The sequence below is a fragment of the Pelobates fuscus genome, chromosome 5 (genome assembly GCF_036172605.1).
Source record: "Pelobates fuscus isolate aPelFus1 chromosome 5, aPelFus1.pri, whole genome shotgun sequence".
Lineage (NCBI taxonomy): Eukaryota > Metazoa > Chordata > Amphibia > Anura > Pelobatidae > Pelobates > Pelobates fuscus.
Window position 1 is genome coordinate 177,342,981 of NC_086321.1, and position 8,418 is coordinate 177,351,398.

The window sequence follows — 8,418 nt, forward strand, 5'->3', positions numbered from 1 at the left end:
CACAATGGTGCCATAGTATAATTGGAAAAATAAAATAAAGTACTCGCATAATGCACTAATGACTTCAACTAATAACGGAGAGAGAACTACAGCTACTACATCAGTGTCAGGTTCCTATGATGACAAGCAAGACTTTTACGTTTATTACCATCCCTTTAAAAATACAGTTCCTGGTTTTCACCTCTAGTGGCCTCCCTAGCCACTAGTCACCTCAGACTCCCCAGTATCATATTATTTTTATTATTATTTTTTATATAGTGCCATTAGATTCCGTATATGAAACAAAGTTCTGCTATAGATGGCCACACTGAACAAAGCAAGAGGCCTTTACATTGAAGTTGGTGTTCATACCAAGGACGTCAGATCCTGGCTCCTATGAGAGAACCTGTAACTTACCTGCATTGCATCCTACCTGAATTGCTACCACCCCTACTCCTTACTAACTTGGATTACTACAACTCTACTTCTCTGCAGTACCCTGCCTACCTGATTTATAGTTCCGATTACCCATCTTCAGGGCCGGATTAAGCGCACACTGGGCCTGGTGCTGACAATTATGATGGGCCTAATTACTGAATCTTATCGACCAAAAACACTAAAACAGTCATACCTCCCAAGCGTCATGTATCTGATGGAGATGGTGCTGGAGGGAAACTCAAAGGATGCAGCTATAAGAAAACACATACTCTATGCTAATCTCTCTCATTTATGCTTTTATCTTTCAAGTAAATCCATAACCCCTAACAGCAGTGTCCAGTGAAGCAGGAAGTCAATGGGCGGGGTAAAAGGGTGGGCCACTGGTGCGAATCACGTGACCAGACCTGCCAAAAGGGGAGAACATGCCCAAAAAGGAGGCATGTCTGTCCAAAGAATTTGAAGGACAGCCTGGCATGAATGCATGTCAGGCTGCCTGCCAATCCTGCAGGCTGTCCAACTAAGGGCATACTATGCAGGCAGCACCCTGAGCTTGACATAAATGCGTCTAATGATGCGCTCACTCCATGCTTTCTAAGGACTGTCCCCTAGCACTCGCTGGTCCACTTGTCTCCTTACCTTCTTACTAGCAGGCAGAAGTTCCTGGTATATAGTCTGAGAAAGAGAAAAGGTGTATGTAGTAAGTGTAAAAGAAAGGGGACATGCCACAGTGTTAGAGAGACCAACATCTGCATTACCTAAACTAATTTTATTGTCAGCCAGTCCACACAAGTTTTGTTCCCATACATCCCTCTTAAGCTTCCAAACTTAAAGGGACACTATAGTCACCAGAACAACTACAGCTTATTGTATTTGTTCTGGTAAGTAGAATCATTCCATTCAGGCCTTTTGAAGTAAACACTGTCTTTTCAGAGAAAATAACTCCACTGGCCACTCCTTAGATGGTGGCTAGAGGTGCTTCCTGGGGCAGTACTGCCTAGTGTGCAGCACTGCCATTCAGTGTCTCTACCCTCTGCATGCAGACTGAACTTTCCTCATAGAGATGCATTGATTCAATTTATCTTTATGAGGAGATGCTGATTGACCAGGGCTATGTTGGACTTGTGCTGGCTCTGCCCCGATCTGCCTAGTTGACAGTCTCAGCCAATCCTATGGGGAAGTATTGTAATTTGCTCAGACCACCACTTCTGATGATGTCAGCAGACAGTCAGTTCAGAGGCAGAGCCAGCAGCTGCAGACTTGAATACAAGTTATATTTTACTATACTTAGGGAAGCAAGAAGGGGCCAGGGTGGTGGTTTTAACATAATAGGGTCAGAAATACAGGATTGTGTTCCTGACCCTATAGTGCTCCTTTAAGCAAGAGTATGTGAAGAGTAGTTAGGGTTGCCAACTTTGTTGGAAAAAAATACCAGCCTTAATCATTTGTATAAGGAGTGACATCAGATAAAATTCTGTAAAATCACCAACAAACTACTCACAGTTTGATTCTGCTGTATAGATGGATGGCTCCCAGTGTCTCGGTCTCACAAGTCACCCAGTCAGTGTCTCAGTGTGCCCCCATGTCACTAGGATACTGGGGACACAGTGAGACATGGGGACACTGAGAGACATTTAGGGAAACTGGGAGAAATGGGGACACTGAGACACTAGGGACACAGACACTGGGAGACATGGGGACACTGAAACATTGGGGGACACTAAGACACTAGGGACACAGAGACATGGGAGACTAGGGGACACTGGGAGACAGACACTTGGGGACACTGGGAGGCATGGGGACAGTTGTGGACATAGACATGGGGACACTGGGACATATAGGGACACTAGGCACACTGAGAGACATGGGACACAGACACTGGGAGACTTGGGGACACAGACACTAGCGACACTGGATGGGGGACATGGGGACACTGGGAGAAATGTGGACAGTGTCTCAGTGTCTCCCTATGTCTCACAGTGTCCCCATGTGTCTCAGCATCCCCATGTCTCCCAGTGTCCCCTAGTGTCTCAGTGTCCCCAAGTGTCTGTGTTTCCAGGTCTCACAGTGTCTGTGTCCCCATGTGTCCTAGTGTCTCAGTGTCCCCTAGTGTCTGTGTCCCCATGTGTCCCCTAGTGTCTGTGTCCCCATGTGTCCCCTAGTGTCTCAGTGTCCACATGTGTCCCCTAGTGTGTCAGTGTCCCCATGTGTCCCTGCTGCCTTTTTACCCATCCCTCACTTACCTGAGCTGTAGAGCTGCTATCTGGACTCTGTGCTGTGTTGCTGCTCCCCCAGGGATCAGAGAGAGGCAGGGATATGCTGTAACTTCCTATCCCTGCCTCTCTCCACACACAGTGACCCCTACTGGCCGGTGCTGGTATTGCAGAGTAATCTCCATTTATTCTGAGAAAAATACCTGCATTTGTATTGCCGGTATTACTGCAATACCGGCACAACCAGGCAGCCTCAAATACCGGCTGTGCCAGTAAAATACCAGTTAGGTGGCAAACCTAAGAGTAGTGTGTAAAAAGAAAAAAATATATACATATATATATATTTTTAAATGGGCCTATTCCATGGGCCTGGGCCTATTCCCTGGGCCTGGGCCTAGGCCTGGGCCTGGGCCTGGAGCTGCAGCTCCATCAGCCCCTATGTTAATCTGGCCCTGCCCGTCTTATTATTCTTCCTATACTTTTATCCAGCCTTTATTATTTGCACACTTGTTTGTTTTCCATTTAGGGCAAATAGCCTTAACATTTATTTCTCGCTTTCCTTCTCATTATTTATTCTACACGTTATTCTGCTGTAATGTCAAATAAAGCCTCTTCAGTTAACTCTGGCAAACGTCTCCTACCTGATCTGATTGCGAGCATGACAGAATGTCAAGGGCTCTTGCTTTCTTGGGTGTGGCCATTTATAGCAGAACTTTGTTTCATATGATACAGGTGAGTCTGAGGTGACTAGTGGCTAGAGAGGCCACTAGAGGTGAAAACCAGGAACTGTATTTAAAGGGACGGTAATAAACAGAAAAGTTTTGCTTGTCATTATAGGAACCTGACAATTGGATACAGCGGCAATATTTACTTCCTACATCTCTTAGTATTAATGTCAATAAAGTCATAAAAAATATAAAATAATAAAAACAATATATACAAGACTGGTTTAAGTAAAACCATAAAACAAAATTCTCTATAAGGTACTTTTCCAATAAAAGTTTACTACTGCCTTGACATCTCATAAGGGAACGAGATGTTTGATCACATAAATGGCAAGCAAGCGGTGGCATGACTCAGAATTGCATCAATTCACAACCGATACTATTCCATGCAGCGTGGCATTACCTACCTTTTCACAATTACGAATGGGTTTCTTTATTTTGGATATATAAATATTTGAGTGGATATATTGAGTTTGCATTTCACATCAACCCTGAATTCATGAATCTATCTTTGTATCTTTATAGGCACATGATGCTTACTTTTGCACTGCTCTGCTTTTATTATATTACTGAATCTTTAATAAACATTACTGATTATGCAAAGCTATTTAAGACAGTTTAGTCCATGCAAAGTAGAAGAGTCAAATGTTGCAGGGACATTCTTAACACAAAATGCCTTTCTCTTAAAGGACCACTCTAGGCACCCAGACGACTTCAGCTTAATGAAGTGGTCTGGGTGCCAGGTACCTCTAGGATTAACCCTTTTTTTTTATAAACATAGCAGTTTCAGAGAAACTGCTATGTTTATAATGAGGGTTAATCCAGCCTCCAAATCCTCTAGTGGCTGTCTCACTGACAGCCGCTAGAGGCGCTTGCGTGCTTCTCACTGTGAAAATCACAGTGAGAGCACGCAAGCGTCCATAGGAAAGCATTGTAAATGCTTTCCTATGCGACCGGCTGAATGCGAGCGCGGCTCCTGCCGCGCATGCGCATTCAGCCGATGACGTCGCGATCAAGATGGAGAGGAGGAGGAAAGCTCCCCGCCCGGCGCTGGAAAAAGAGGTAAGTTTAACCCCTTCCTCTCTCCAGAGCCCGGCGGGAGGGTGTCCCTGAGGGTGGGGGCACCCTCAGGGTACTCTAGTGCCAGGAAAACGAGTATGTTTTCCTGGCACTAGAGTGGTCCTTTAATGAAGTCATTTTATATGCTGCACTTGCAGATTTGTAAATGGAATTGAAAATACTACTGTTTCTAAAAAACAGTATTGTCTACACTTGACAATTTGCACGCCTACTAGTGACTCTCTACCACTGGATGCTTCTGCCCGTAAATATATATTTAGTTATTGAATCTATTTGACGTTTAGTGTCAGCAAGCAAAGTATGCTGACACCAGGCAATGCATGAATCCAATGCTTTTTTGGTGAGAAACATTGGTTTTAATTCTTGATGACTGATACACATGCACCTTGTTTTCTCAATGCTTCTCTATGAGGATCTCACAGAGTCTGCTCAACACTAAAATAAAGCTAAATTGTATTATTTTCTTTTTAATCTGAGGGGCAGGGGTGTACCTAGAGCATTTAAAAAAAAAAACCTACACACCCCTTAACCCCTTAATGACGAGTGACGGACCTCGTCCGTCACGCGGTAAAATTAACTCCAGATCGCCGCAATCGCGGCGATCGTGGGGTTAATGGTGCTCCGGTCTGCCTCTGTATTAGAGGCAGACCGGGAGCACCGGATCGGGCTGTCCCAGTACATGTGCCCGCTCTGACAGCATGTCAGAGCGGGCACATGTACTCAGTATACTCACCTCTGCCTCCCTGCACTTCCGGGTTCACTGTGAAGTGCAGGGAGACGGATCAGTGCTGATCCTGCCCCCTGGTGGAAAAAAATAAAGTTTAATTAAAATCCCACCCCCCTTTACCCATTTTAATAAAAAATTTACCCCTTCCCTTCCAATTGATCACTGACTACAGTGATCAATTGGCAGGGATTGCATTTTAATATGATCTCTTTTTTTTTTTTAACCCCTGAGGGTTAATTCTTTTTTTTTAACCCTCCGTGGTTAAATTTATTATATTAATTAATTTAAATATTTTAAAATTATAAATTTAGCTAGCTGGGGAGGGTGGAAGTTAGTGGGGAATTGGGGGATTTAGTGTTAGGCTAACTAGGGGTTAACGTTAAAAAAAGTTTTAAAATAAGCTTTAAAAAGTTAAAAAATTAAGTTAAAAAAAGTTTTAATAACGTTTAAAAAAATGTAAAAAATTTACAAAAAAGTTAAAAAAAATAAAAATAAACTCTTTACCCAGTCCAAATAAAAATTAACCCCTTCCCTGCCAGTCGATCACTGCCTACAGTGGTCAAAATACAGATCACAGTATTATACTGTGATCTAATTTTTTTTAACCCCTGACGATTAACTTTTATTTATTTTTTAACCCTTAGGGGTTAAATTTATTTAATTAACTAATTTAAATATTGTATAATTAAATATTTTGCTAGCTGGGGTGGGTGGGAGTTATGGGAAAATGGGGAATTTACTGTTAGTGCTGCTTACTGCTAGTTAGGGGTTAACGGTAAAAAAAAAGCTTAGAAAAATGTTAAATCTGTAAAAAAAAGTTTTACAAAAGTTTAGGAAACTTTAAAAAAATTAATAAGCAAAACAAAAGTTTAAAAAATAGTTTTAAAAATTAAAAAAAGTTGAGGGGGCGGGGCCTGACCGCCAACTGAATCAGTCGCATCGAGCTGCAGCTCCTCCGGGTAAATCACTAACCACACATTAAACAGGGTTTTAATGCTCCCTTTTCTGGCTGCAAACCTGCCCTCAAACCCGGGGAGCACTCTGCTACACATCGATACCTCACAAGCCTGAATCCTGCAGACACAGCCTGTGCGAGGCTCCACTGCGGCCTGCAGTTTGTCGAGGTCGGGGAGGCGGCCGATCTTCGGCCTCGACTTTGAGTCCACTGATCCAGAGCCCTGTCCCCCCCCCTTGGACCGGTGGGGGATATCCCGGTCCCCACTGGCGTACTGTAGTGGTCACTCACAAGCAGGGGCCTCAAGCTGCTGGGAGGTCTGGTGAACCAAGAGCTGGCAGCCAATATGGCCGTCCTGCAGGGGCAAGTAGAAGCGGACATCGCACCATGCTCACTGCCAGACGCAAACAAGTTCCTCCTAGCCTTCGATCACATCTGTGAGCTATTCTGGAAAAAGCTTCAGGCTCGGAGACTCACCTCCAACCCAGCTGGCCAGGCTGCGACCTCATGCCCAGCTACCCATCGACGCACACTCACACGAACCTGGCATCTCCCCAAAGGGACATTGCAGAAACGACGACATAAGCTGCCAGCACGGAGGGCACACTTCCCTCGCCACTCTGGCCCTTCTGCTCAACGCAACTCGTCTCCTCCAACGCAAACCAAGCTTCACTGCCCACGACAACACCTGCCTGCACCAAGCGTCGACTTACCCAATCATAGGGCACGCAACACGGAGGAATCGCAACAACGAACCTCAGCTCCCATCTTGGACACAATCCTCCCGGAATATATGGTGACCTGGCTCAGTCAAAGGGCCCTACCTGCAGAGGGAGAGGACAGTCGGGACTTACCAGCACTTGGCATTGGCTGAGAGCACAGTGTGCCTTACCGGTAGCCCTGGGGTTTGCAATAATCTTGCCCTCTCAATCACAGCCCTAGCTTAGCTACTAGACACCATTTTTGCCGTATTCACTTCATGGCTACCAGAGACTACTTATCTTACCCAGTGGTATTTTTATTTTCATTTACATAGTGTTCCCTATCATAGCTCTGGTCTATAACCCTGCTTCTTCTCTTCTTGTTTACCCACATGGCATAGGGCTTTTGAGGTCTCTCGTATTTCCACAGAAATAGTGCAAGCTCAACCTATGTCTTTGTGTGTGGATTTACTTGTGATATCTATAACCTGTCTTACTTGTGTTTCTATTTTGTTATAACAAAAAAAAAGTGCAGTTCCTCTTGACTAAATGTGCCAAAAGTATAATGCGATTTGTAACACTGAACAAGTCACTGTTTACGCCTGCACTTAACTCTGCACTCAAAAATAAAGAATTAAAAAAAAAAAAAAAAAAAAATTAAAAAAAGTCAAAAAAAAGTTAAAAAATACATTTAATAATGCTCATTACCACTACACCTGGTACAAGCTAGCGGAAAAATGATCCCACGCTAAGGTTCAAAATAGGCCTTTTGAAATACCCTGGGATGTCTTCTTTAAGAAATGGTATGGCTTTATGGGGTATTTGGATTATATAGCTTGGTAAAATACTCTAAAATGGGACATGGGCACAGCGTAAAAATGTAAAGTTTGAAAAAAAATGGAATGGCTGTGTCCCAAATGTGCCCCTTCCGATGTCCACATATACCTGGCAAAGGTACATACGTGGGTATTTTTGTACTCAGCAGACATAGCTGAGCAACATATGAAGTATTATACAGTGGTAGTACACATGAGGTTTGCTAAATATACTGTGCAAACTCACTTTGTGTGTCAAAAATGCAGAAAAAACGCTTATTACCACTACACCTGGTACAAGCTAGCAGAAAAATGATCCCATGCTAAGGTTCAAAATATGCCTTTTGAAATACCCTGGGATGTCTTCTTTAAGAAATGGTATGGCTTTATGGGGTATTTGGATTATATAGCCTGGTAAAATACTCTAAAATGTGTCAGGGTATTTATATCGGCAGACATTTTGTGCTATGATAGAAATTAAAAGTGTATATTCTGAAGTCATTATGAACAGACCAGACTCCATTTTGTTATTTTCAAGTTAACAAAGAGACACGAAATTTCTATCCTTTCTCTAAAACTTTATCAGAGCTGAATGGAATGTATAGTATAAACAAACCAAGTGATAAGAGACTGTCTAAAATGCTAATGGAATAGAATAAATTCTAAACCCAGACATAGGTGACAGAGAAGATTAAATAATTTAATTTTACTTTCTATATCTAACAAAGTCCCATTGTAAGTTTTGAGGTCATACTTAGTTATAACTGTCATATTAGGAATTACTACAG